Genomic DNA, 9,081 nt, shown 5'->3' with positions numbered 1-9,081 from the left:
ACGTTGCACAGAAGTCATCAATGCACATGGCGGACACACGAGATACTGACTTGGGATGCCATTTTTTTCAGAGACTAGTGTTGTGTTTCACTTTAAAAACATTTGACATTTTAATGTCAACCTTGATGATCAGTTTTTCCACGTTTCATCGTTTTAATATGTCTCAAAGTATGTTTCCAGTGTTTCGACAAATTAGGTTTCTCATATATCTAGCCATGGTGACGTTTCTTTTGCGGTTCAGTATAGTTACCTGTTTACCTTTCATTAAAGTGGAACAGACCAACAACAAAAAACATTTTGAGGAATTTACAGGACCGAGTTTCCTATATTCTATATCATTAAAGAAACTACTCCTAGTCTTGCCTAATAAAACACCCGCAACCTGACACAGATGGAGTCTTTTGATGTTGATGGCTTCTTGTTGTTTTCTGATTTTAAAGTCTTTGAGGTTAGTGGTGAGCATTCAGTGGTCTAAAGTCAAAGCCCTCACCACCAACCTCAGAGACTTTAAAATCAGAAAACTACAAGGGGCCATCAACATCAAAAGCCTCCAACCGTCAATCAACCGTGACCAAGGCTATTGCATACCCCCTGCGTACCATCAACAGGCTTCTCCAGTATACCTACATCTGATATCTACCCTCCTGTATAAATATTGTCTCCTACTTGTATATATATTTGTCAACCATACTCTGTATATCATTTGCTCGTTAGCGGTGTTAGAACCTAGACCGAAACGTCGCTCTTAATTGTAATAAAAAGTTGTTCATCCATAAATTCTTATCCTTATAGTACTCCAACTTCTAAATGCCTATCAAAGAAGATACTTAATACTTTGTCTTAAAGTATGAACTAATTCGTAAAATATTACAGTGCAATCTACCAGAACGTAGAATGTACCTATGCTGTGAATTCAAAATAGCTAAATTGACAGATTTGGTTTCACTTCCAATCCCATAAAACACTGGATAAAACACTCCAACCTTTAAAATAGATGCAGTATATGTTGAATGGGATAGGCACAAGAGAATGATGCGTTGTCTGAGATGTGTCTTTCAACCGAGTCTGAGGTGACAAAGGATTATGTGACAGAATCTGGCACCATGGTTTGGGGAACTGTATATTTGTAACATTGTCCACGTTTGATCATCCTTTGATTTCCCAGTCAGGTATCTATACCAGGTAACTATTCCAATTCTTTATGGTATCCGGTAGGAATGACTATTGTAACTATTCTGTCCTACATTGGTTCGATTTCTTAAAATGTTATCACTTACAGCAGAGGCGTCTTGTGGGGTAAAGCCAGAAAGATAATCAGGCGTTAAACCGATTTTCCATCTTCTAAAATAGTGTCTAATCTTCCTTTGGCTAAATTAGTTTCTCTATAAAGTTTCTCATGGCTTTTTCCCCTTGTAGCCCCACACATAGTCCGTAATGAATCTAAGTGTAAACTTTCTAGGATTTTTGTTCTTGGTACACTTATCCCAAATATGGCATCAATAGTCAAATATGGGCAATATGAAGTCTTCTACATAACTTCTAACGATTTCCGTGAAAGGAGGTATTTAACTGAGTGAGTGACTGTGGTTCACGGCGGGAGACACCAGAAAGATATTTAAGACTTCTAAGGTATTAATCACAGGGCTTGCCTTGTTAACTCTATCGTCCATATGATAATGCCATAAAAAACCTGGCTGAAATATACTCATCAAAAAAGGAAACGCAACACGGATATTACTGACCGTAAAGGCAAAACAAACGGACAAAGATGTGCTAAATAAAGAGGTTTGATGTGTTATAGTGTCTGTGACAAATTTACCGGATCAAAATGATCACAACAAGGAAATGCAAACCATTAGTCGGGAAACACGTGCGATTCGGAAAAACGCACCGAGTGCATTAACAACAGGGCCATGGAAATGCACGTACTGCACGTGTAGCAACAGTATGCCCGGTATCAAAGTGCAGGGGTTTTGATTGCCTGGCATCTGCGCCAATCGAATGGTCACAAGATTAACAGAAGTGGAAAGAAACAACGTCATAGGCCGCTTGCAGGCAGGAGAATCCCGATCAGCTGTAGCCAGGGTTTTCAAGTTAGCGCCCAGGACCGTGATAGACTATGGGATCGGTTTCAACAGCATGGGTCAACACGTGATCGGCCAAGGTCGGGACGACCAAGAGTAACCACCCCCGCCCAAGATCGCTACATCCGACTGCGCCACCTACGTGAAAGGACGACCAGAGCCACCTCAACCGCATCTCAAAAACCCAGACTGCGCAGAATCTCCGACCAGCCCGTACGAAACCGTTGAAGAGCAGCAGATCTACGAAGCCGTCTTGTCCGACGCGTCATATTGAGTCGACAACATCGTCAACGACGACTGCGTTGTTGTCGTCAACACAGGGTATGGTCTCAACCGCGATGGAGAGATGTTTGGTTCAGCGCCGAATCCAGGGGATGGAAGAGCACGGGTCTACAGACGTCGGGTATAACGTTACGCCGGAAACTGCGTACAGGAAGTGGACAGGTTTGGTGGGGGTAGCATTATGATGTGGGCGGATATCTCTCATCATGGCAGGGCAGGTTTGGTCCATATCCAGGGCAATCTTGCGGCTCAACGATACATCAACGAAATTTTCCTACCACACGTCCTCCTAATTGCAGCCAACGGCAACGCTGTATTCCAGCTGGACAACTCTTGAACGGGTACACCACGGATCACAAGAGCCTGTCTACCCGACAACAACGTTGATGGTCTCCCCTTGCCATTATGCCCGGATTTGAAGCCAATCGAGCACCTGTGGGGTAAATTGGACAGACGGCTACGCCGACGTCAACCACAACCCCAGACGTTGCGGCAGTTGGTTTTTGCGTAACAGGCCAAGTGGGCTATCATTCCCCAGGATGTGATTCGCGTACTCGTCTAGACATTAATGTATGTTACATAGTTAATATGTTCATGGGCTTCTTCACTGAATGTATAGTGTGGAGGACTACTTCACTGTAGGATAAATATTTTAAAACGTGTACTTTTTCCTAATTTAACACCCTTAAAAGAGGCTGTAAATAATGTGGATATCTCATATAGAAATAACGAGTCGTGGTCCTTGTTTATGGTACAATAAACAACTCCTACTCGTCGTTTGTGTCTTAATTACATGACCATATACACTAGCATTATATCTTTTCATGTTTATCAGTCAACAAAAGCGACATAAGCATTTCCATTACCATAAGAAACCCTTGCCAAAAGTAGCGCCAACTGCACGATTACGACAAGACCAGTAGCATGTTTCATGATTCACCATAAAAATGATGACACTGGGTGCTCGCAAAAACGCGAGCTCAATCCGCTCCACTAGTGGCACCCGCAAAGGCAAGCAAATTGTTCACCTGAAAAGGCAGAGAATTGCATCAGACATCATTTTGGTCATTGATACGTCAAACCTTGAAATGTCGTCTACACGTCCAACACAAAGCCCAAGCAAGGACCCTAATCCTTTAAACCCGCCCACAGTTATGTTAATTACATAGTTTTTACATTTTCCCCTAACCTTAAGTAATATATCCTAGTTCTGAAGTAAATCGTATTTACCCGTATGAATCGTCTTATGTCATTTATTGCCGATAAACAGAATATGCACACTTTCTGAAAGTAATGAGTGATAAGTCACGCACCAAACCTATACTCTCGATATACATGCATGCTGCGCTTACTTAAAAAAAACTGTTGGGTTAACAAGATACGTATATTAAAGTGCCATGCTTTCCTGATGTGTTATCATCCCTATTTGAAATAAGGACATAGATAGTTACCACTCATCTTTCAATATTTTTCAAGGTTGGGTTATCACCAACATATTTGAATATATACAACAGCTGTACTTGCTTATCTTTGTACTTAAAAGCATCAGTGTTGTCTGTCATACAGACCCCGAAACAAATATGTCCAATACAGCCCAATATTTGGCAAAATGAAGAAGGTCTCTCGGCTCCTTTTTATTATATTTTATAACTATTCTTTTATAACTGTTTTTTTCTGTCAAATATTTTCCTTTCAGGGATTAGATGCTATTCTAGCATCAGGTCTGTGGTACGTTCACTACATCAGAGTTGACATTAAAACGATATTTACATATATAAATACATACAGAGGAAATGCTTAGCATCTACCTTTTAAGGAAGAGTGCAGGACGACTTGCTTTATACAGATATGTCTAGACATATATGTATGAACATTTGGATGAATATAGATATACCTCCTTATAGATAGTGTTCGTAGATGATTGTAGAACGTGCATGAAGAAAATGGAATAATTATTTGAGTAATCGGGTTAATACCACGTTTAACAATATTCAGCCATATTGCGATATTGGTTTCCAACATACAAGACGGACCATGAAATTATGACTTGAATTTGGAACTGGCTTTCTGGTGTGATGTAACACCCCATAATATCCTGTAGAAAAAGAGCTTAAAGCACGAATGTTAATTCATCAGTATATATGTATTTTGCGCAAAAGGATATTGTAGGATCGACGCTGACATGCGCATATACTAGTAACCTATTCACCATTGCTGTAATATTTAATTTATTTGTATTTTGACAGATATCGATAGGAACATGGAGAGTCTGTCTGAAGATATATAGACACGTATGGGATCTTTTGGATAGTTGTACCTCACGGCTAGACTAACGCTTAGTCTCTGAAAATATATTACTTTGATTAAAAAGAGAAACTATATTTAAATTTAAAGGAGCCTCAGTGGGACGGGGCTATAGCATTGCATTGCAGTGAGGCCTGGGCGGAAGAAAAAAGCTGTTTACACCCATCAGATTCAAGTCACTACTTCTCTCTCCAAACGAAAATAAAATACGAAAAATGTCAGAAGTGTTTCATCTTAATCCTTCTAATTTTCTATTTAGATACAAGTTTTAACTTTAAAGTAATTATATGTATCTCATGTTAAAAAAATGTATTATTGGTATCTGTGGTGCTGGTACCGTTTTGTCGCCATTGTGTAGCTTTTGTGGAGTTGCTATGAATATCAAATACATGTCTTGAAATATGGACTTGTAACAGAACCCATCATTGAACCATTTGCAGTCTAACCCATGTAATTGCCGTGTATGGACATATTATCCATCTACTTATACATATTTATTATGGACATGTACATAATTTCATTGCAACATATTATTTTAAAAAATACCCGTGAAGATCGGGGTTAGAATAGGCCTTCAACAACCCTTGCTTGTACAAAGGCGACTCACATCATCGGGTGGTCAGGCTCGCTGACTTGGTTGATGCATGTCATCGTATCCGAATTGTGTTGATCGGTGCTCTTGATGATCATAACTGGATTGCCTGGTCCAGACTGGATTATTTACGAACCACCGTCATATAGCAGGTATATTGCTGAGTGCGGCGTTTAACAACAAACACTCAAACAAAAACTATTATTAAACACCTTCCAACAATGAGAAATTAAACTTATATTTTCTATATATTCTGTTATATTTATAACATAATTTGATTCATAATTTATTTATTGCATTGCTTTCTTGTCTGTCATTCAATGTACATGTTCAAACCCCTAAACTTTGAATATTTGATTTTTTTCAATAATGGTTACGTTAGTGAGTTGCCTAGATCTCTCGTTACCTTCTCACACGAACAGATTAAAATAATTTGTTTTGACTATCATATTTCAGTTTATTTAATTCATAATACGAAATTAATAATTCATTTATCACAGTATAGATCATATTCGTTTATATCACTATCTGGTGTTAAGGTTTTATTGCAGAAATTATAATGAATTCAAAATGGAGAAAGATACACAATTTGCCATTATTTGACGTTAATACTGTACAAAGTATAATATAATGATGAGAATTCCTGTAACGGACAGTATTTAAGAAAGAAATATTAGTCGATTAGTCAGATATGCCCTTCAGTAGTATTATTGTATATCTCCAGAGAGAGGTTTACATTGTAGTTCTCATTATTTGTGGATAATTCAACAAGCAAAAGTAGAAAATATATACTCTATCATAACGAAAGAATACAGAGTATACAATAACTCGCAATTGTTCAAAAGAGATTTCAAATCACAATAACATATCTTATATAAACAGAGGTGCTAATGGTTTAATCTCTACATTGTGCCCATGTTCGTGAGCCCTTGTTCTATTCATCCAACAGCCCAAACCCGAAACAGCCCATATCCGATTACACTGACCCAGTCCTCCAGTTCTCCATGCGATACTGTCGCTCTTGTACGTCTCCCAGTCCATACAGAATAAATTTAAAAGGAATCCAACTCAAGTCTAGAACTATTTGTCAAGCCTAGATTGCCTCAATGCTATCAATGAAAGTAAGCGTTAATAAAAAATATGGTTCTTGGCTGCTTCAGATTATATTTTGTAGATACATATTTTTAACTACGAAAATTGTACTGACACCGGTGTCCCGGTATAAACACTCCCCCGTACAAATTCTCCCCCCGGAGATTTTATGCCGGTACAGATTCTCCCCCGGAGAATCTGTTGTGAAATAAAATCTCCCCCGGGCGGATATATTTCGCGCCCCCCTCAGTATAAAGTCTCCCCCCTGATTATTCGGTTTGTTGCAATGTCTTTAAGTACTATATTCTTTAAATAGTTATCTTTAATGTAAGGAGGGTTACTTTAAAAATATATAGATTATGAAATATGGTCATAATGAATTGATATTTCAGCATATGTTATTTGGTAACTGTACCTTCCATCCTAAAATAATTATAAGACATAATCATACCAAACAAATTTGAATTAAAAATAACTTAATGTGACAAATACATGTACGGTTACTGTTGTAACTGAAATTCAGAAATCTTATTAATCCTCGCAAACATTCGGTTTTAACACGTAAAAACTGTCAACATATCCACGCGCGCCTCCAGCTCAGGCTGTCCGTTATACTCTGATTTAAGATCTAAAATATATTCCTTAATACAGGCTACGATTTGAAAATGGTATCGGTGTAGGTGAGGTGAGGTGAAATGGGGTTTAACGTCGCGTCCAAGATTATTGCACTTATATAGCGACGTGCATGCACGCGTGTGCGTGTGTGTGGCTGCTTGTACTAGTCCGGACTGATGCCGACTTATATGCTAGTTCACTGAGATACCATGCCGCAGTTGAATGAATACCCCACTCATACACAGTATACTGACTCCGAGCCGACCAGTCCTTGCTTTAAACATACAACATCATAACTATCTAATTCAGCAGTGATTAAATCTACTGTGTCTTTAAGACAGCGTACGTTTAGATGTATACTCTTTAAATCTGGACTATGCAAAGGTCCTGGATTCGGACTATTTTATCGCAGCAAAAGAGAAAAAGTAAAACTAAGAATGATAATCGGAAATTTTATAAGCAAAGTAACCCAAAATATAGAGAAATGTGTATCATCTTCCCGAAATGATTAGCATAAATTCTAAAACACCCACCGCCAGCCTGTATTGAACAACATCAACCGGCATCGTCAAAGCAAAGTGCACATGTAATTGTTTAAATCGGGCTGGCGGTGAATCTTAATGAAAAACACCTTGTTAAAAAGACACACCGAAACTGATTTGCGTAACTGATGACCACAACATATTGAAAAATATCAAAACAGTAAAAATGATACAGTATAACCTCATAATCAATCGCCAGCTGTCAATATACAAAACAGAATAATACATCAAGATGACAGTTTTCATGTAAAGATTAAGTATTTCTAAGCAAATTAAAGATACATATATCTAGATATTGTGCATATCTTTAAGTTGCTTAGAAATACTTTACATGGAAACTGCCGTCTTGATGTATTATAATGTATTGTATATGGACAGCTTGTGATTAATTGTTACCAGATGGCTCCAGCTGGTGTAGCAGTCGACACACTTTCCAAAAATGGGGAAAAGGGTAAAAATATGAGTAGGCTGGTTATCATCGAGCAGACGGCTCACCAGTCTAAGATGTATTGAAAAAAACTTAATTCTCAACTTTATCTAATGTTAATTCAACAATTTATCATATACTTAGCAATGGGATATTCTGTTAATAATCTCTCATAATTCTATTGAATGGTTCTGTACATTCTATCAATGTTTATTTGTACAAAGCTGTTTTATGTATGTACAGAAGTGGGACATTAATACATTATTGTCTGTCTGTCTACAATGTATACCTTACAATTAACCGATTACACACGCATGGCAAGTATTTATATAAACGACCGAAAAAGGGGGGGGGGGGGGGGGGGTATTCTGGGGGGAGATTTTATTTCGTAGGTGGGGGCAAGTGGCAATGGCAAGTGAGGATGCCGCGCTACACTACAATGAAAATTATAATCAAGTTGACTAGCGTGTACATTACTACAGTGAACATGTACATGATCATGCCCTCATAATCAAATGTCGTAATATCAAATACTAATATACTATTATGTGATGAATTTGACTGGATCAGTGGTAACATGTGATATTAATATTCCATCAATTTCTTTCCTGGTTGGTCTATCCATGTCTACAAAATGAAAATAATGCAATTAAAAAGGAGCACAGAACAATTCTTAATTTCAGACTAGAGCTGTAGAAATCTAGACTTTCCAAATCATTATAGACTTGAGTTGGTCTCATTTTTTACATTATTCTCTTGGGTCTACGTCACAGCTCATGCCACACAATAACAAGACCAGTTAGTCCCCCGGAGGAGCGCCTGGATTTTGGTTATATCATCTAACATGGTCAACTCTAGATCTGCTCTTAAGTAAACAAGAACCTAATTAGCGAGTGGTCCTTTATGATCATACTGGGTCTTTGTCCTTTGCTTGAACAATAATGTAACTTAACTTCTTTTATTGAGTCGTTTATTTGTAGATAATTTCGTACACAGATAATTCATCTAACATGGTAATTATAATCATAACTATTTTTCAATAATAATGGTATGCACAGTTCTTTATGTTGTTCTGTAGAAGGATTCCCCAGAGGCTATATTGCATCATATAGAATACTCATGGATGTGTATGCCACTGTACCA

This window comes from Haliotis rufescens, unplaced genomic scaffold, assembly GCF_023055435.1.
Source record: "Haliotis rufescens isolate VD_foot unplaced genomic scaffold, xgHalRufe1.0.p SCAF_14, whole genome shotgun sequence".
Taxonomy (NCBI): domain Eukaryota; kingdom Metazoa; phylum Mollusca; class Gastropoda; order Lepetellida; family Haliotidae; genus Haliotis; species Haliotis rufescens.
The sequence above is the reverse complement of the archived record's forward strand: the minus strand, read 5'-3'. Positions refer to the sequence as shown.